A 20,600-nucleotide genomic window follows, 5' to 3' on the forward strand; every position below is an offset into this window, starting at 1 on the left:
ACAAAGCCTTGTAAGATGAGTTTAAATAGAATACACAAAAATAAAATTTTAGGAATTATTTTTAAATTCTTGAGCCGTAGATTAGATTAAGAACATGTTGCTTTAAAAATAATTTACTTAAGTTTTTATTTTATTCACAAGTCATTATGAATATAATTAGATATAAAAACTTTTCATAGTAATTTAAACCTCTTGAAAATAAATCTTAAATATAGTGGCATGCATTCAAATCCATGGGTGTGAATTTAAGTTCCATGGTATGATTTTAAAATGCATGGTATGTATTTAAATGTAATGGAAGGAATCTGATGTTTGGTCTCACTCATTGCACGTATTTTAATTAAAATAAGAACTTTGGCTGTTCATCTAATTGGAGTAAGTGTTTGCTCTAGTTATTCATATTTTAAGATAAATTATCTCAAGATAAATTTTATCTCACTGTATCTCAATAAACGTTACTATTATTATATGTAACATGTTATAAATAAAATATATATTAACATACAGACACTATCCAAAATGAAAATCACTTAAAATTACCTATTACAAGCTGATAATAATTGCTAAAACTATTTTGTGTGAAATGTAGCACCATTATGGTTTTCTCTAAGAGAATTTACAGTTTTGTGAACTGTATCAAACTGAACTCGAATTAATTGACTCTGTGTCCTTGTGCAAATAAACACATAACTGTTTTATCGAAAGGATGACAAATGCAGCTTTTGGGGTTTTTTAAAATTTTATTTTTAGCCCTAGTAAATTATAATGATCTCAATGTCTAAAACCCCCAATGACAAAAAGACAGGAAATCCCTTCAATACTTTATCAGAAATGTAAAGAATATATTTTACACCAAAGAATACACCAATATAGAAATGTTTACATATTTTAAGTAAACAACAATACCTTTTACTGACACAAGGTATCAGACAAAAAATATGATAATGTACATGAAACATTTTTGCTACAAAAAGTTTGATGATTAAGCAATCGGAAGAATAAGAATGTTATCATTTTTATATGTTGAAGTATGCAGAAATCTTAGCCTGAAATTACATTCATGAATCAATTCAGATGTATTTTTGTATAAGTGCGTTTAGAATTATTTTTATTTTACTCTTTTATTAGAGATGTCTACCATACATAATTCTTCAAGAAATAATACAAAATGATTTACTAACATACACCCTTTTGCAGAGATTTACTTAAGAATTTCTCTGAATATTGTTCATTCAGAGTTTTCTTTAAGTGCTTACAAATTTATTCTCAGTCAATAAATTCCAATAATCTGCCCTTAGAATAATAGTAATTAAATGTAGCCCTTAGTATTATATCATTTTTGGCAGAAAAAATCAGTTTTGCACAACAATACAAATTTCTTTCAAGTATGAAAAAGAAAAGTTGAAATGGACCTAGTAAAAGGTCTATGATTAAATATATCAAACTACTATTTTTTAAAAAGCAAAATTATTGCAGAAGTCACCTTGAAGTTTTTTTATTTATAAATTTATCAGCATAGATTTTTCCAACCTACTTCTACAATAAACATAATTATGCTATATAAAACAGAGGTGGTTTGTTTTATTTCATATTGTGTTTTTTTCTTAGATCAATTTAGCTCAAAATGCATTAGTAATGTCTACATTGTGGGCAGGATTAAGTTTATGTTTTCACTATTAAGACCCTTTCTGCCCAAGTAGGATGCATGTAATATGTCGCCCAAGATTTATATGAAGAAAATGTTTCTTATCTTAAAAAACTAGCTAGTTAACAAAGATATTCTTAACTAGATGCAGAATTGATTTATATTTTGTTTATAGAAGACCATGATAATGCTGAATACACCCACAATTTATTTTATTTGTAAGTTTATTTTATTGTGTTAAATATAATGTTTAGAATAACATTTCTAGTGCTTTGGGTACTAAGACATCAAAAAAACCAATGTAGCTACATTTTACTTTTAAAAAATTTCAGATTCTTATTCTACTTTAATGATATTCAAGGAAAAAGTACTGTATAAGAATAAAATTATTTTATTAACTCTTAGATTTGACTCTAAAATGTAAAATGAAAAACTAGTGAGAATTACTTTCTTAATAAAGAAATTTATATCATGTTTTGATTATATTATCAAAGTCTACTTTAACAGGCTTTAATAATCTATATAGGCACTTATTATTCTTTACCTATGATATTATTATATACCTGGATCATCCAAAAAAAAAAAAAAAATCAAATAGCAACCCATAGAGTTCAGTGAAGTGAGTGCATACAAAAATCAATAGCCGTAGTATGATTTACAATGCCTAGAAATAACCCTACAAGATATGAGCAGGACCTATTTGCAGAAAACTGTAAACTTTCATGGAGGAATAATAAAAGGTAAGCTGAAAATATTAGAAACACTTCATATTTATGGATAGCACAATGCATGAATGTAATTCCTCCTAAATTAATTTTATACGTTAAGGAAAACCAAATAAAAATAACATGGCAATGAGGTTTTATCTGAGATAGGAGACACTTTCCAAAATGATTAGGGAAAAATTAACAAGAAAGAATAGCCCAGGAATATTTTAACCAAAACAAGAAAAGAGTGTTACGTTTATAAGTATTGTAAGATTTCAATGTAAGTGATACGGTATTGATAAAAGCATTTAGACAGATTAATAGAGCAAAGCAGTTCAAAAATCCTAATACATAAGAAATAGGTGTATTGTAAAAAAGCATCATAAACAAATGCAAAAGAGATGGAATATTTACTCAGCAAAGACTTGGAAAGTTATCCATTTGAAGAATAAGTAAGATAAGTACTTAACTTATGTCATACTAATGGTTCTATTACAGATTTTAGTGTGAACAATGAAACTATAAAATACTAGGTAAAAACAGATTTTTTAACCTGGTATGAAGATACAAAAGAATTTTCTAAAATAAAGGCAATGAAAGAGATAAAGGAATAACGATGTAATAAAATTAATAAGACTTCTGTACTTTAAAAAAAAGCACAAAAACATAAACAAAATATAAAAGTAAACATCTAATTGAGTAGAAATAATTTTGACAAGAGGTGGCTATCCTCAGCACATAATAGGAGGCTCTAAAAGTCACTAATACTCTAAGGAAGAACATGTACAGATAATTCTTGATTGGAAACACATTAATTACAACAAATATATTAAAAATTACCATACTCATTACTAGAGAAACATGCAATTAAGCCACAATAATATATTATTTATTATCTGTACAATTGACAAAATATACTTTAAATGTTAATTTAAGTAACTCATACAGTATTTGAAAGAATGTAAATTGATTATTAATTTTAAGAAAACAAACTGACAATTATCTGAAAATTGTCATATACTCATAGTCCTTAAAACAGTAATTCTACTTCTAAAGAAATAATCATAGATAGGTTCACAGATGTATATGCAAAGATGTTCATTGCAGTGTTATTTATAGGAGAGAAACATTAGCAATAATCAAAATGTCCAACAGTAGGTAAATAGTAAAATACACTATGACCTGGGGACTTCTCTGGTGGTCCAGTGGGTAAGACTCCATGCTCCCAATGCAGGGGGCCCGGGTTCGATCCTTGGTCGGGGAACTAGATCCCGCATGCATGCCGCAACTGAGTTTTCATGCCACAGCTAAGAGATTCCCGCATGCCGCATCTAAAGATCCTGCACGCAGCAACGAAGATCCCGCGTGCTGCGACTAAGACCCGGCGCAGCCTAAATAAGTATATATTTTTTTAAAATAATTTAAGAAAAGTAAACTATGACTTATAATTCAGGAATTTGGTAGAATATTATTCAGCCATTATAATGATGCTTCCAAAGCATAAGACTTGGAAAATTTTCATGATACAATGTGAAATGAAAATTCAAGACTCAAACATATTTTTATAACTATTAAAATAAACAATCATTTAAAAATAAAAATAAACCAAAATATTGGTAAGTTTAAGTATAATTTTTATTTTCTTCTTTATACTTTCCAAATGTCTTACAGTGAAATATTTTCCTTTTATAATTATAAAATTCCTTTAAATTTTTTTAAAGACATAACTTCATCAATTGATATTACTGGATAACAATTAAGGTGAGATAGAGTACAAACAGATATAGAAATAGATATAAATATGTTGCTACTATATATATGGATATACATATATATCACAATACCATAATAAACAGTTACATTAAATCAGGTTTAAATAGCATTCACTCATGTGTTTACATTAATTTTCTGTCACAAGGTAATTTACTAGCAGAGGATGGCCTTTGCTTTTCCCCTTTGTATTAAATGAGTTTTCATAAAGCTTATAACTAGTTTAGTTCTCGCCTGACTTCCTCTCTACTTTTCCTTTTTGTCTTCATTTTTTAAAATTAAGATTTAATTGACATATAATATTGTGTAAGTTTAAGGAGTACAATATGTTGATTTGATACCTTTATATATTGCAATATGATTATCGCACTAGCATTAGCTAACACCTCTATCATGTCACATAATTATCATTTACTTTTGAGGGTGAAAACATTTATGATCAAGTCTCTTAGCAACTTTGAGGCGTATGGTACAGCACTGTTGACTATAATCACAGTGCTGTGCATTAGATCTCCAGAACTTATCTTCTAACTGCGTGTTTGGACCCTTTGACCAACATCTCCCCAATTCCTTCACGCTGCAGCCCCTGGTAAACACTATTCTATTGTTTCTTTTTCTTCATTTTTCTGATAACTCAAATTCTTTACAAACAAGTAAGATATAAATAAGTACAAATACGACTGTCATTTTTCACATAGACCTGATACTATTGCCTGGGCTTCCCTGTAATTTTTACTTTAAACTTTCATTAGGCAGTTGTTTGGCCCTCAGAAGTGGCTTCTGCATGGAGATGCCAATGTCTGGACCTGGAACTCGATTCTGCCCGAGACGGCAACTCTCCAGGCCTGCCTCTCCAGTTGTTTATTCCCCAAAATGTAAATGTTCACAACCACAAAAAAGCCTTTGCAAACCATTTCCGGCAGGAGGAATTCCCTGCGGAAGGAAATCACTAAAGCATATGTATCTTTCCTTCTTGCATTAGGGCTGGAGAGTGTCAATATCACATTTTCATTGTTCCAAGTGCATCTAAAATAAATATGAGGGATCTCCCTGGTGGCTCAGTGGTTAAGAATCTGCCTGCCAATTCAGGGCACACGGGTTTGAGCCCTGGTCCGGGAAGATCCCACATGCCGCGGAGCAACTAAGCCCGTGAGCAACAGCTACTGAGCCCATGCGCCTAGAGCCCATGCTCCGCAACAAGAGAAGCCACTGCAATGAGAAGCCCGCGCACCACGATGATGAGCAGCCCCCGCTTGCCGCAACTAGAGAAAGCCCACTCACAGCAATGAAGACCCAACGCAGCCAAAAATAAATAAATAAATGTATTAATAAATAAATAAATAAATAAAATATGAACTAGAACTATATAGTTTTTAAGGAAAACCTAGACTTCTGAATCTGTCAGTGACTTCCTAGAAATCCCACATAAGTGCACGAAAATGATGCAAAATTCCAGGAGTGTTATGCATTATGTCCTTTATCAGGAAGAATGAAGCTTTCCACAGCATAGTTTCTAGGTAAAAATGGAGTCTCTGTATTAAAGTTCAAGCAACAATGTAACTGTAAATAGAATATGTCATTTTGTTAAATTGGTGACTATTTTAGTAATGAATTCACTAAGAAAAGAATGTAAAATAGAGATTTAGATTTGTTGAAGCAGATAGAAAGTTATCTCAGTGAGTATACATTACTATTCTGACCTTAACTGGAAATCCGTAATTCTAAATTGAAGATTTTATCAGCAGTTTACAATTGAGATTACAACATAAACTTAAATAATTCAGGTAATTAATGCAAAGTGAATCTTTTATTTGAATTATCAATAGTTACCTCAAGTTATTAGCCTCGCCTTCTGTTGCAACCCTGATCATCGCTGGTTTAGGGAATTGAGAAATAATTAGTATTATTCTTTCTAGTGTTGTGCTTTTACCAGTTTTCACAGTTCCTGGTTAGGAAAAACTACATGCCTTTAGTGTGTGTGCGTGTGTGTGTGTGTTTGCGTGTGTTGGCTTGATGTTCAAACATATTGAGTATATTATCTGTAATGGTACACAAGCAAAAGGTAGAATTTTTAAAAACTAAATTCTAACATCAATAATTGTCTCACACTACTACACTTGAAGTTTTAATGAAAAATATTAACCACTATTTCCAACATTCTGATTTAAACATGATAACCTTCTATATTTAAAATTATTAAAAAAATTTAAAAATAAAAATAAAATTATTTTTATTATCATCCCTTTTTTCAAGCGGAGTGAAATAATACTATGTTTATTTTTATCTTCAGAATAAATATCAATTTATCATAAGGGAATTAAAATCTGTCATGGAGCCAATTACTAAATTAATAATTTAATAAATAATTTCACCTTTATATAATTTAACTCAACATTATACTCTGTTGGCAAGACCATTAACTCTGATTATATCAAACAAGATTTCTCCTAAACAGACCAAATGTTAAACCATTATTTAGTGAACGAATAATTGATTTTCAAATGTTTAAGCCACTTGCTTATCTGATAGGAAATAGCCTGCCAGTGTTGATTTGTAGAAGAGGAACTGAATGTTTAAACTTAAACGAGAAGAGGAAACCTCTGAAAAAATATTACCTCTAGTAGAGTTAAGCTTACAGCCTTTGAAGGTTTATTTATGGTCTTTTAAAAACAAGATTATTTTACATTTAACTTTTAACAAAAATGAAGAACACAAATGAAATTTACTATTGCTCTTGTTCTTCTGATTTTAGGTCTAAGGATCCAAGAGGCTTAAATGACAAAAAAATAGGTTGCTATGTTGCATTGACATCTGGTGGATTCAAGCAGTTATTACAAGGTTGGCGATAGCTCTGAATTTAACGCCGTTAAAGCGGAAAGACATGTAAAGATCATCTCTAGTCTAATCCAGTAATTTTTCAGTTATGAAACTGAGGCAAAGAGAAAGTAAATTTGTCAGAAATATTTCAAGAATGTTGAAAATACATGAAATAAATATAGCATTGGTCATGGTAAATAGAAATTCAATTTATGAAGCAGAAAACAAATACTGACATAGAATATATATATAGTTATAAAGTATATATAAAATATTTTCCCCTTTTTGCAGGAAGATGGGGTTTCATTACTCTGCTCTCTCTGCGTATGTTTGAAATAAGAGATTTTCAAAGAAAATGTAAAACTGTAACATTTTTTGTGAAGTAAAATATATATATGTATTTCTGCTACTACGATAAAGAACTTTGGCTTTTTAATTTACCCGAATGTGAAAAGAGATGAGACAAGAAGAGAAAATGAGTACTAACGTTGCTTCTGCTATGTATTTTAGCAGTCCTCGGAGGTGATACTTCTTAAGGAGGAAATAATGAGTCAAGGCATTTCCTTCTCAAGCTCAAATACTTTGCCTCTTAAAATCCTTCCTCAAAGAAACTTAAACACAGTATCACAAGAGAGAACAATCTTCTGTGTGGCTTTTCAGACACCGGCTCTCCTTGTCCACGTGCCTTTCTTCTCCCTGGAAGCACATGGCGATGCCTGTGCCTTTCAGCCTACTCTCAGCCCAACCCCGAGTCCTTCCTAGAAACAACTCTGAAGAGCCTTCCTGGCTCTCTCCGTTGGTAGTTTCCTTGCATACTCTCCCTACAGCACCGGACATATAATCTTATATGTGTTTGTTTGTTTCTCTTCCTAGACTGTAAGCTTCTGCAGGGTAGGGACCCAGCCTGTAGGTCTTTCTTTCCAGTGCCCAACAACTTCTGGTAAATAGTAGGTGCTCAGTTAGTACCTGCCAAATCATGTGTGCTATGGTACTATTTCCTGCAGGCCTTGCTAAGTTTTACATTGCTCCCACTACCAAAAATCCCTGTTATTAACTTCCCCTACTAATATTAAGTTTTGAAAGATTCCATCTAGCAGAAAACCAGTATTTCTGAAGTAATAATTCCCTTAACCAACTTTGTTGATCAAAAGACAGTACTTGCCTGTCAGAATTTCTAAGGCTCCCCATCCAGCTAAGGAGTTCTCATCTGGAGTGTGTCCAGGAAATTCCTACTTAAGCACAAGTTTATTATCATCTGGCCTAGAAATCTAGAGAATTAGCAAGACACAGGAGGTTTTTTTTTTCTTTTGGTCACGCTGCGGCATGTGGGATCTTAGTTCCCCTAGCGGAGTCTTAACCGCTGGACTGCCAGGGAAGTTCCAAGACATAGGAGTTTTAATTAATGGGATTCTGGAAAGCGAAATAACAGCATAATTTATATTATTGTTAGCTTTCTTGACTTTTTTTTAATATCTTCACTGAGAGATATCACATACCATAAAATTCAAAAGTATTTTGCAATTTATAGTTACATGAAGTTTATGATTCAATATTTTTTAATATAGTCACAGATTTTCTCAATCATCTTTACAATCTAATTTTAGAACATTTGCCTCATCCTTCCCACACAAAAACCTATACTCATTAGCAATCACTCTCTATCCTCCCTGACCTTGGCCCTAGGCACCCACTCATCTGTTTTCTGTCTCTATAGATTTGCCTATTCTGGACATTCACATAAATGAAATCATACTGTAGATGGTCTTTTGTGATTGGCGTTTTTCTTTTAGCATAGTGTTTTCAAGGTTAATCCACATTTTAGTGTGTAACAGTACTTAATTCCTTTTATTGTCAAATACTATTCCATTGTATAGCTATACCATAGTGGTTTCCAATTTTTGGCTATTATAAATAATGCTGCTGTGAACATGGATATACAAATTTTTCTGTGGACATGTGTTTCCATGTCTCTTAGATATATACAGCTAAGAGTGGAATTTCTGGATAACTTGGGTAACTCTATGTTTAACTTTACGAGGAACCGTCAAGCTGTTTTCTCAATTGCAATCAACTGATCTATATGTCTTTCCTTAGACCAGTGCAACATTGTCTTGATTACTGTAGCTTTTTAGTAAGGTTTGAAGTAAGTGTGAGTTTTCCAACTTTGTTCTTCTTTTTCAAGATTGTTTTGGCTATTCTGGGTCCCTTGCATTTCCATATGAATTTTAAAACCCATACATTTTGTTCTTCTAGAAATTTGTTATTTATATGTTATTTTTAGTTATGTCTTCTAAGCTTTTAATTTCTTTCTGTCATGATTTCTTATTCTTCTTATATTTTCTCTGTCTCTTAAGATTTAAAAAAAATCTCCCAGGCAACTAATTTGGGTTTCAACAGTGATCATCTTATCTTTTAATTTTTAATTGCAAACATTTTAGTTCCAGAAATTTTAGGGTGGGGTGTGTGTGTGTGTGTGTGTGTGTGTGTGTGTGTGTATTATGACTAAATCGTATGTCCTCTTATTACTATTTTATTTAATAACAGCTTTACTGAGATATAATTCACATAACATAAATTCATCCTGGTAAAATGTAAAACTCAGTGGGTTTTAGTATATTCACAGTTACACAACCACCTAATTCCATAACGTCTAATTTGAGAACATTTTTGTAACCACCAAAAGAAAGTCTGTACCCATTAGTTCTTGGCAAATTCTTGACAAGCCTCTTTCTTGACAACGTATTCTTTTTTTACTTTAATAAAACTACCACTTTGCCTTGAGCTAGTCACTTATTCAAAACTAAGGTATACTCAGGGTACTTGTTATGATTCACCTTTCTCTAGGGAAATCTTAAAACTTTTTCAGGGAAGTGGTCAATTATTGACATAGAATTGAAAAGATTTTGCTTCTCATCACTTAAAGCACAAGGCTTTCCTTTCTTTTAAGATTATTCAGGCTGCATTGCAAACCCATACTGTAGCTGTATACTTGAGCATTTAAATTTTTATGAAGTGTCGAGGAAAAAGAAAAATTGACTTCCTGGCTATATCCTTTTTGCCTGTCTCTTCCTTTTACATAGCAATTGCATTAATAAATGATTTGCAAGAGTATTGTGAGAAAAATTAGTGAAAGTAATTTAAGCCCAGTATATTGGTACTCAATTCTATATCAACAATGAATAAGCTTCTTGCCCACCCCATTGGAAAACATTACGTTGAACTCAGCTGTAGAAGGTTCCTGAGTTACGTCAGAGGAAGCTTTTCTAAGGACAAACAAAACAATGAGTTCAAACTTGGAGACAGTCCTACTCTCCCATTATTTTCAAAATCATCAGGAGAGCTTTGAACCCCTTCATCACATGGAAGCATAGTAGAATAATCTTGAGCTTTGAAGTTAGGCAGACCTGGGTTAGAATTTCATTAAGCAGTTGTGTTATCTTAGACAATTAAAAAAAAGAAAAGACAAACCAAACAAAACCAGAAACAAACAGACATAAAACCGGTGATCTTCAGTTTCCTCATCTATACTGTAATCTGATTTCATCCTGGCCTCACCAGCAGGACATGCAGATGAGGTCACATTAACCATAATGACTCATACTTCCTTGACAACTGTCCCCTCCAGCTCAGGCAGGATTTCTGGTTCGAGTAAGTTCACTTCCCCAATGTACCTCCAGGTGTGCCTCACAAGTGCTTACTTGCAAATAAATTAGTTCCACTCATACCATCAAGGGCACTGTCCCTCCTCCATATCACACTGGGAGCTCCAATCTGTTCTCCTGTTCCTTGGAATACAGGATTGCCCACCACGTTGGGCCAGATACCTGAAATGATCTTGGTACTTAATTCTCAAAATCTCTACCCATCTCTACCCTAACCTGAGCTTCTATCTGGTTTTCTAAGGGCAGGAAGTCTATGCAAACCATCTCTAAAGATGTGGGTTTCTAACCCCAGGGTGCATGAGGATCACCTAGTGAGTTGTTGAAAATGCAGACTCCTGAGCTCCACGCAGGTCTCTCAACAGAATTTCTGGTGTCAAAGTTCCATGGGCCACCTGGAAAACACGTGTCTGGTGTTTTGCTGATTGGGATGGTGTCAGCCTGTCTGAAGCATCCACGACTTGACCTCAGTCATTTCCAGACCTTCCCTCCTATAGCAGGTTGCCATCCACAACCCAGCTCAGCCTGGGAAGGGCCAGTATGTAATCAGGAGCTCACCTGGCTTTAGCTCTCAGGTGATTAGCCATGATAAAAATGTCCTTGGTAGAGAGTAGTCTGAGGTGTAAATGGACAGGGTCCTGGATTATCATCATTTTTTTCTCCTAACTTTTTTATTTTCCTGTGTTCCCTGGGCACATCTATTCACTCATTTCACCGTAGCTGACACCTAGCAGTGATCATAGATTCTTTCCTCTTTCTTATTCCCAGTATACAATCAGTCACCAAGCCCTGTCTCATCTCCCTCCTGGGCCCCCTTTAAATCTGCCCCTACTCTGCACTGGGCCGCAGCACTGAGTTTAGGCAGCACCATCTCTCATCCAGACTATTAAGACCAACTCCCAATTCTTCTCTCTGCACCCAGTCCCTTCCTTATCGTCAAAATCTAACCTCTAGCCAGAATGATTTCTCAGAAAGGAAAATCCGTCATCCCATTTCTCACCATCCCCCAAATCAGTCATTTCCCTCCATAATATTGTACACAAAACCCCAATGTATTAAACTGATAAAACGAGCTGCCCAGCTGAAGGAGACTCCTGAAATGGGTTGATGGGAGGAGGAAGAATAGACCTCCACGCACCCACTCAGCCTTCCTGGACCTCCCCCACCTTTCCTGCCAGCCCCGGCAGTAACCACCTCCACAAAACCAGTGGCGTCCATGAAATGCCATTTGAAAACCGCATCTCTAAAAGATAAATTCATAATTCCCTGTAAAGCAAAAAAAAAGCCTCCTGTAATCTAAGCCCCACTCCTCTCCAGCTTCCTCCCCTCCCATCATTACCTAGAGATACCCTGTGCTCTGTAGCTGTGCTGACAATATGGCAGTCACTAGTCACATGCAACTCCTTAAATTTAAATTAATTAAAATTAAATTAAATTAAAAATCTGTTACCGCTGTCAACTAGCCACATCTCAAGTGACCAAGAGCCACCTGTGGCTGGTGGCAGCCATGATGGCCATCACAGATACAAAATATTTCCACCTTTGCAGAAAGTTCTATTGGACTGCACTGCTCTAGCGATATGAAACTAAATGCAGTTCTCCAAACCCCGCCCACTTTCTCACAGTCTAGAGCCTTCACACATGCTGTCCTCTCTGTCTAACATCTTTTCATCTCTGTTGTCTATTTGGTAAATTCCACACATTCTCCATGAGTCTGTCTGGAAAAAACTGCCCTTAGGTGCCTTCCCCTAACTTTCCAATCTCCTGTCTCTTTCAGGGACGACTTGAGCACTGTTTCCTCCCTGTACCCTTTGTACTCTGAAATCCTTCTAAGCTCCTGCCAAGGTTGGCAGGAAAGGTGGGGAGGTACAGCACTTTTCACCTGGTTTTTATTTGCTTGGCTGTGTATATTGCATATTAGACTGGGAGCAGAGATATTTTAACTCATCTTCGTAATCAAAGCAATCAATAAATATCTATTAAATTAATAAATTAATTGGTAAAGGATGGAGAAAAATCAGATTGCTAAATACATTTGGGTGAACATGATAATCATCGTGGAAATGGTGAATGTGGTAGGCAGCAGAATGACCCCGCCTCCAAAGATGTCCATGTTCTTTTGCTCAGAACTTGTGAATATGTCACCTGACATGGCAAAAGGGACTTTGCAGATGTTGATAAAGTTAAATTGTTTGAGACAAGAGGGACTTTGCAGATGGTGATAAAGTTAAATTGTTTGAGACAGGGAGATTATTAGGCATTATTCAGGTGGGCCAAGTTAATCACAATGGAATCCTTAAAAGTGGAAGAAGGAGGCAGAAGAGAAGATCAGAGTAATGCAATGTGAGAAGGATTCAGTCAGCAGTTGCTGGCTTTGACGAGAAGGAAGAAGGCCAGGAGCCGAGGAATGTGTGTGGCCTCTAGAAGCTGGAAAGTCAGGAAAACAGATGGTCCCCTAGAGCCTCCAGAAAGGAACATAGCCTGCCTACCCCTTGCTTTTAATCCATTGAGATCCATTTCCGACTTCTGACCTCCAGAACTGTAAGAAAACACGTTTGTGTTGTTTTAAGCTGCTATGTTTGTAACAATTTGTCAGAACAGCAGAAGGAAATGAATACAGTGGAATTAGGAAGGAAAGGGTGTTGGTACAGAAAGAAACTATATTTAACTGGGGGACTTCTCAGCCCTGGGGTCCTGGAGTCCAATGCGGGGAGAAAGCCCCACTGCTGTAGAGTGAGGACATCATCACTGACCCCAAGAGGATGTGTCCCGGGTTCTGGCTTTAGTCTGAGAATCACAGTCAGGTGTGAGAGGGTTTTACCAGACCCTGGAGCTGGGGATTTTAGTACAGGCAGGAAGAGGGTTTCTCTTGAAAGGCCCAAGCGTGCTAACACCTAGTCTAGATTTTATCCTCTTTGAGAACACAGAAAATGACCAAATGACCTTCCTTGGGCCCGATCCTCGGCATCTAAGCGTCAAGCTGTCATAGCTGTTTACTATGTCTGTGAGCATCTGTGCTTTATCTCAGTTTATTTTGTGCATCCATCAGCAAGATGTGTCCTAAGGTAATTGCTTCTTTGCTTTAGGCCTTTCCGGCTTACTAAAGCTGTCATAGGAAAGCTCTACTTTCAGATGGTGGGGAAACTTGTAGATACAAATATTGAATTATTGTGTAGTACACCTGAAATTAATGTAAGGTTATATGTCAATTATATCTCAATTTTTAAAAACTGATCTTGCACCTAATGTAAATGCCATCTTAGGTAATTGACAGGAGAATTTTCAAAGGCAGATTTTGAAATGCATCCACCACACCCAGTTCAAAAATTTATAAATTTTCTCTGATTCCACCATCTAAAATCCGGTTCTCCCCTAGGTAATTTCTGAACTCCCCAAAACTGTATGTGTAACTTCCAGCTGTGCCTTGTATTTCTTTTTTTCCCTCACTGTACAGTTATCTACTTAAGCAAAGGGTCTTTTCATAGGTCCTTGTAGCTTACTGTAGTGCCTATCACAAAGCACCTAGTAAATGCTCAATATTCATGGCAGCACTATTTACAATAGGCAGGACATGGAACCAACCTAAATGTCCATCAACAGATGAATGGATAAAGAAGACGTGGCACATATATACAATGGAATATTATTCAGCCATAAAAAGAAATGAAATTGAGTTATTTGTAGTGAGGTGGATGGACCTAGACTCTGTCATACAGAGTGAAGTAAGTCAGATAGAGATAAACAAATACAGTATGCTAACGCATATATATGAAATCTAAAAAAAAATGGTACTGATGAACCTAGTTGCAGGGCAGGAATAAAGACGTAGACATAGAGAATGGACTTGAGGACACGGGGTGGGAGGGGGAAGCTGGGGAGAAGTGAGAGTAGCATCGACATACATACATTACCGAATGCAAAATAGTTAGCTAGTGGGAAGCAGCAGCATAGCACAGGGAGATCAGCTCGGTGCTTTGCGGCCAACTAGAGGGGTGGGATAGGGAGGATGGGAGGGAGATGCAAGAGGGAGGAGGTATGGGGACATATGTATGCATATGGCTGATTCACTTTGGTGTAAAACAGAAGCTAACACAGTTTTGTGAAGCAATTTTACTCCAGTAAAGATCTATTTAAAAAATGCTCAGTGAATATTTGTTGAGTTCTCTTATTCCTTTCATCAATAAATAGATGTTAAATTGCCCCTCTATGCAGGGCACTGTGTGAGACAGTGAGGATACAACAGGAGGCCCATTATGCACAAATCCTGCTTCATGGAACGCCCAGGTTACTGGCCACACAGACATTAATCAAAACCTCACAGATGTAAGTGTGATTTCAGTTGTGATTTGCAATCCAAAGGCAAGATGTGCTGTTGTGATTGCCTAGTAAAGGCATTTCCAAACCAGGGAGGGCCAGGGAGATATCTCTGAGGAACTGATGCTTTGAGCTGAGTTCTGCAGGAAGAATGGGGGTTAACCAAGTAAGGGGTTGGGGAAGTATACAGGGCAGAAGGAACAGCACATGCAAAGTCCCTGAGCCAAGATGGAAAAGGAAAGAAGAAATGGACTGACATCCTCTCCTAGAGCAGGTCGGCCGCCAGGGAAGAAGATCAAGGCCTCGCACGCATGTCTCACTCTCCCTTGCCACTTCCCCACCCCTTCATAATATCAGTATCAATATTAGGTGGCAAATATCCCTACATTAAAACAGCATCCAAAGTTTGGATTTTTAAACGCATTAAAAGTTTTTCATTCACAGTTCATGAATTTTATTTTATTTTATTTTTAATATTTATTTATTTGGCTGTGCAGGGTCTTAGTTGCGGCACACAGGATCTTAAGTTGAGGCATGCAGGATCTAGTTCCCTGACCAGGGATCGAACCTGGGCCCCTGTATTGCGAGCTCAGAGTCTTAACCACTGGACCACCAGGGAAGTCCCAACACAGTTCATGAATTTTAAATTGCAGATTTGTATGGAGAAACAGTCAGTGGCACAAGAATCAAAAGAATCTATGACATAGTATGAGTGTGTTTCATGTTTGGTAATTGCAATCATTGTTGCTTTTGTTGTGGTCATCCATGTACAATGCTTGGTGTCAGTCGATTTATCTCTTGTAAAAATAAAATACAGTGTGTGTGTGTGTGTGAAAAAAAAAAAAAAAAATACATCTACATGTGGAACAACTCCTAAAGAACACCTACTGAACGCTGGCAGAACACCTCAGACCTCCCAAAAGGCAAGAAACTACCCACGTACCTGGGTAGGGCAAAAGAAAAAAGGAAAACTGGAGACAAAGGAATAGGGACGGGACCTGCACCTCTGGGAGAGAGCTGTGAAGGAGGAAAAGTTTCCACACACGAGGAAGCCCCTTCACTGGTGGAGACTGCAGGTGGTGGAGGGGGGAAGCTTTGGAGCCACAGAGGAGAGCGCAGCCACAGGGGTGCAGAGGGCAAAGCAAAGAGATTCCCGCACAGAGGATCGGTGCCGACCAGCAATCACCAGTCCGAGACGCTTGTCTGCTCACCCGCCGGGACAGGTGGGGGCTGGGAGCTGAGGCTCGGGCTTTGGAGGTCAGACCCCAAGGAGAGGACTGGGGTTGGCTGCGTGAACACAGCCTGAAGGGGGCTAGTGCGCCACTGCTAGCCAGGAGGGAGTCCAGGAAAAAGTTTGGAACTGCCTAATAGTCAAGAGACCATTGTTTCTGGGTGCACGAGAAGAGCAGATTCAGAGCACCACCTAAATGAGCTCCAGAGACGGGCGTGAGCCGCAGCTATCAGTGCGGACACCACAGATGGACATGAAACCCTAAGGCTGCTGCTGCAGCCACCAAGAAGCCTGTGTGCAAGCACAGGTCACTATCCACACCTCCCCTCCCAAGAGCCTGTACAGCCTGCCACTGCCAGGTTCTGTGATCCAGGGACAACAACCCCAGGAGAACGCACGGCGCCTCAGGCTGTTGCAACGTCATGCCGGCCTCTGCCGCCACAGGCTCGCCCCGCATCCGTATCCCTCCCTACCCCCGGCCTGAGTGATCCAGAGCCCCCTAATCAGCCGCTACTTTAACCCCATCCTGTCTGGGCAGGGAACAGACGTCCTCAGGCAACCTACACACAGAGGCGGGGCCAAATCCAAAGCTGAACCCCAGGAGCTGTGCGAACAGAAGAGAAAGGGAAATCTCTCCCAGAGCCTCAGGAGCAGGGAATTAAATCTCCACAATCAACTTGATGTACCTGCATCTGTGGAATACCTAAATAGAAAATGAATCATCCCAAAACTGAGGTGGTGGACTTTGGGAGCAACTGTAGACTTGGGGTTTGCTTTCTGTGTCTAATTTGTTTCTAGTTTTATGTTTATCTTAGTTTAGTATTTAGAGCTTATTATCAGTGGTAGATTAGTTTATTGATTTGGCTGCTCTCTTCCTTTGTTTTTTATATATTTTTTTTCACTTTTCTCTTTTAAAAAAAAAAAAAAAAGAATCTAGGTTCTAATTACTGTGTAATCTTGGTTATTTGCTTAACTTCTCTGGGTCTTGATTTCTTTTTTTTTTTTTTTTTGGCTGTGTTGGGTCTTCATTGCTGCATGCGGGCTTTCTCTAGTTGCGGTGACCAGGGGCTACTCTTCATTGAGGTGGCTTCTCTTGTTGTGGAGTACGGGCTCTAGGCACGTGGGCTTCAATAATTGTGGCACGCGGGCTTAGTAGTTGTGGCTCACGGGCTCTAGAGTGCAGGCTCAGTAGTTGTGGTGCATGGGCTTAGTTGCTCCGTGGCATGTGGGATCTTCCCGGACTAGGGCTCGAACCCGTGTCCCCTGCACTGGCAGGTGGATTCTTAACCACTGCCCCACGAGAGAAGTCCTCCCTTGATTTCTTGATTTGTAAAATTAGGAGGGTAGACCATAGACTACTGTAGAAGTTCCTCCCTGGTCTAAGTCTTCTACATTTATGTGGGTTTAGGTATTTAAGGCTTGAAGAGGCATTGGCATGGTATAATAAAAAAATAAATAAATAAAGCAAAGTATGACATGGTTCTCATCTCTGATCTGTTACTCTGTAGCTGTGCTATCTTAGGTAAATGACTTTACCTGTCTGAGCCACAGTTTCTGACTATAATAATGTCTACTCTGCAGAGTTACAAGAAAAAATATATAAAGTAGTTGACTCACAGAAGTTATTACAACTGATATACACTATTTTAGTACTCTGAAGGATTCTATGACCTCCTTTTTAAAGGAAATTGTAAAACAATACACAGTAGTTTTAAGAAAAATGAATTGTTTTCAGAGTTTTCCAAAGAGAGTATATCATTTTTCCTCGATACATGCAGGGTGTTATCATTCGCTATCGTCACTAACTTAGACACACCCTGATAAGTAGAAAATTAAATTTACTAAGCATTTGCCCTTTTGCTGAAAAAACCATTGAATTTGAGAACGTGAAAGGCCTTTTTCTCATCAAGTAAGGAGAGAAGAGAATTACTATCAATAGGGGATTTGCATCTACAATCTAACAATTTTTGTTTGTTTCAGCTTTCATTCTAAGAGGCAGTGTCCATAGTATTTAGGGAACAAAATGTGGGAAGTGAACCCATCAATATGACAGGCTATGAGAATGCTCACCTCAGAGAATCGTGCTATTAATTCAGCGCAGTTTTAGGAAAATTGTATGAGAAATAATTTTCCCTGATGTCTTACCCACATAGGCCCTGGACCCAAAATCCCAGCAAGCATAAATCCTTTCTCTTCTCTGAATAACCGACATGAACGGCGCTATGTGCTTCTAACTGAGACGGGTAAAATTAGATTTTTGAAGACACATTCTTCATTCTACCACAGAAAAATGGTTACAATTATTTCAAAAGTTTAAATCAAAATATTTAAACCAAAAATTTTCATTTCTTTTACATCATCGCTTTTACTAAAGTTTTAGAAATATCACATTATTTATTCCACTTCCATTTTCATCAGATGGAATATTGTTTACTGAAGGAGAGGAAAAACAATTTTTCCTCTACCCCTCCAGCTTCTTGGCTGAAACCACCACCCCCTCCCATAATAAAAGAGAGATTAACAGGAAAAAAAACAAACAGAAGTTTAATAACATGTATATCTCCTGTATCCATGGGAGATACCCAAGAAAACTAACTCCCCAAAATGACCCAAGCCATCACCTTAAATACCATCTCCAGCTAAACATAAAAGGTGTCGGGGGTGAGAGTGGGGAGAGCCAGTTATGGGGGGTTGCCAGGAAAAGCACCGTAAACAGGGGCAAGGTTCTGCAGATTTAAGTCCTGTCCCTCTCCACTGACACGAGTTTCCAGAATTTTAGCCATCTTCCTCTTCTTGGTACAGAGACGAAAACATGATGACAAATGGAGGTTTCCCTTACAAATGTAAATTTCTCTTACAAAAGGGTAGCTTTGGTTTTCAGAGCTTCTCCTGTGTCTGCTGTTTCTTGAAAATAACCAGCTCAAGATAATCTTTATGCCAAAGAGGCATATTTTGGAGTGGCGTATTCTGCTCCCCTTCACTGTATTGAGAAATCCTCCCAGTACAAAACATTTATATTAAAATTACATTAAAAATATTTTGAAATGCATGATTGAACTTCTGGGACAGTAAGGCAGTTCTTGGAGGCCCCACAACAGGGTTAAAGTGATGTTTATGCTGAGAGTGTATTCCTAATTCTGGTGGCCCAGGGCATGTAGTCTGGGGTTCAAACCAGTCAGATGGAAGCTCCCTGCATAAAACATAAAGGGAGACTAACTTGAGAAATAAAAACCCATTCTGCAGAGGTAGGTGCTGAGGCTAGTTGCCAATCATAGCCATGCAGCAGGAAGAAAAAATAAGGAAGGAAGGGAGGGAGGGAGGGAGGAAAGAAGGAAGGAAGGAAGGAAGGGAGGGAGGGAAGTAGGGAGGGAGGGAGGGAGGAAAGAAGGAAGGAAGGAAAAGAGAGAGAGAGTTTAAAGATATAGGGAAAAAGAGAATGTAGGGAGAGAAGGAGAAGAAATGAAGGGAGAGAGGTGAAGGGGAAGAGGAAAGGGTCTTTTCAGAGAATTTCTATCCTAAACTGATACTTACATGAGTTTGAGAATTAAAGTTCAATTAATCTCTGTTCCCAGTAACCCAAGCTAAAAATTTAGTTTAAAATCTCTATTTTGGTAGTATACTAAGGTGCTTAGCAGAACTAAGTGTAAATATGCTCTAGGAGAATGCACTTTAAATCCAGACATCAAGGAATTCCCATTAAAAAAAAACTTTAAAAATAAAAAAAAAAAAAAAAACTTTTCCAAGGAGCATGATTTGACAGTCATGACCCCAAGCCATCAAGAAATCAAGCCGTCATCAGGAATAACAAACTGCAGAATGAGACACACAATGTCTGCTAATATGGAGTTATCAGATACAGGTTATCAAATAAATATGTTTACTGTGTTTTAAAGAAATAATAGAAGGAACTGAAGATAAGATGAAGCAGTAAGAGGTTATCAAAAATGACCAGTCAGAATTGAAAATAGCCAAATAGAAGATGTAAAGTGAAAAAAGTAATATTTGAAATTAGAAACACAATGGATGTAGAAAACTGTTGCTCGTCCACCAGTTCTACAAAGACTGAGTCATTAGCCACTGCGGACGCTAACGGACCTGCACCCTGAGAAGAATGTAGGATGAGAAGCAGGATGGGGCACTCTGTGCTTTGGAAAAACAGACCTCTTAGATAGTTAGTTGTGCGTCTCAGGAAGACTCTTGCATCTTCCCATACACGGGAAAGCACTAAAATCATCAACTGAGATATCAGTTCCTTGTGACTAGCAGTAAACTTTAACAGAGATGTGTGCTTGACTACACAGATGCCCTAACCAAAAATCATATATATACTGGCTTCTCCCCTACCTCTGTGGAGCAGTTCCCTCAGAGCTACTGAGAGGCTGTTTCCAGGGCTATAGTCTTCATTACAGCCCCTGAATAAGACTGAAATTCACAACTCTTACATTGTGCATTTTTCT

The 20,600-nt window shown here is 37.4% G+C and overlaps 1 non-coding gene across 1 annotated transcript; it reads right to left on the reverse strand.

The window, feature by feature from the left end:
• Nucleotides 1–15,459: 15,459 nt before the first annotated feature.
• TRNAA-CGC (transfer RNA alanine (anticodon CGC)) lies at nucleotides 15,460–15,531 on the reverse strand. The gene has a single exon. It is a non-coding gene; the product is annotated as a tRNA-Ala (tRNA).
• Between the last annotated feature and the right edge of the window lie 5,069 nt (nucleotides 15,532–20,600).

This window comes from Balaenoptera ricei, chromosome 12, assembly GCF_028023285.1.
Source record: "Balaenoptera ricei isolate mBalRic1 chromosome 12, mBalRic1.hap2, whole genome shotgun sequence".
Lineage (NCBI taxonomy): Eukaryota > Metazoa > Chordata > Mammalia > Artiodactyla > Balaenopteridae > Balaenoptera > Balaenoptera ricei.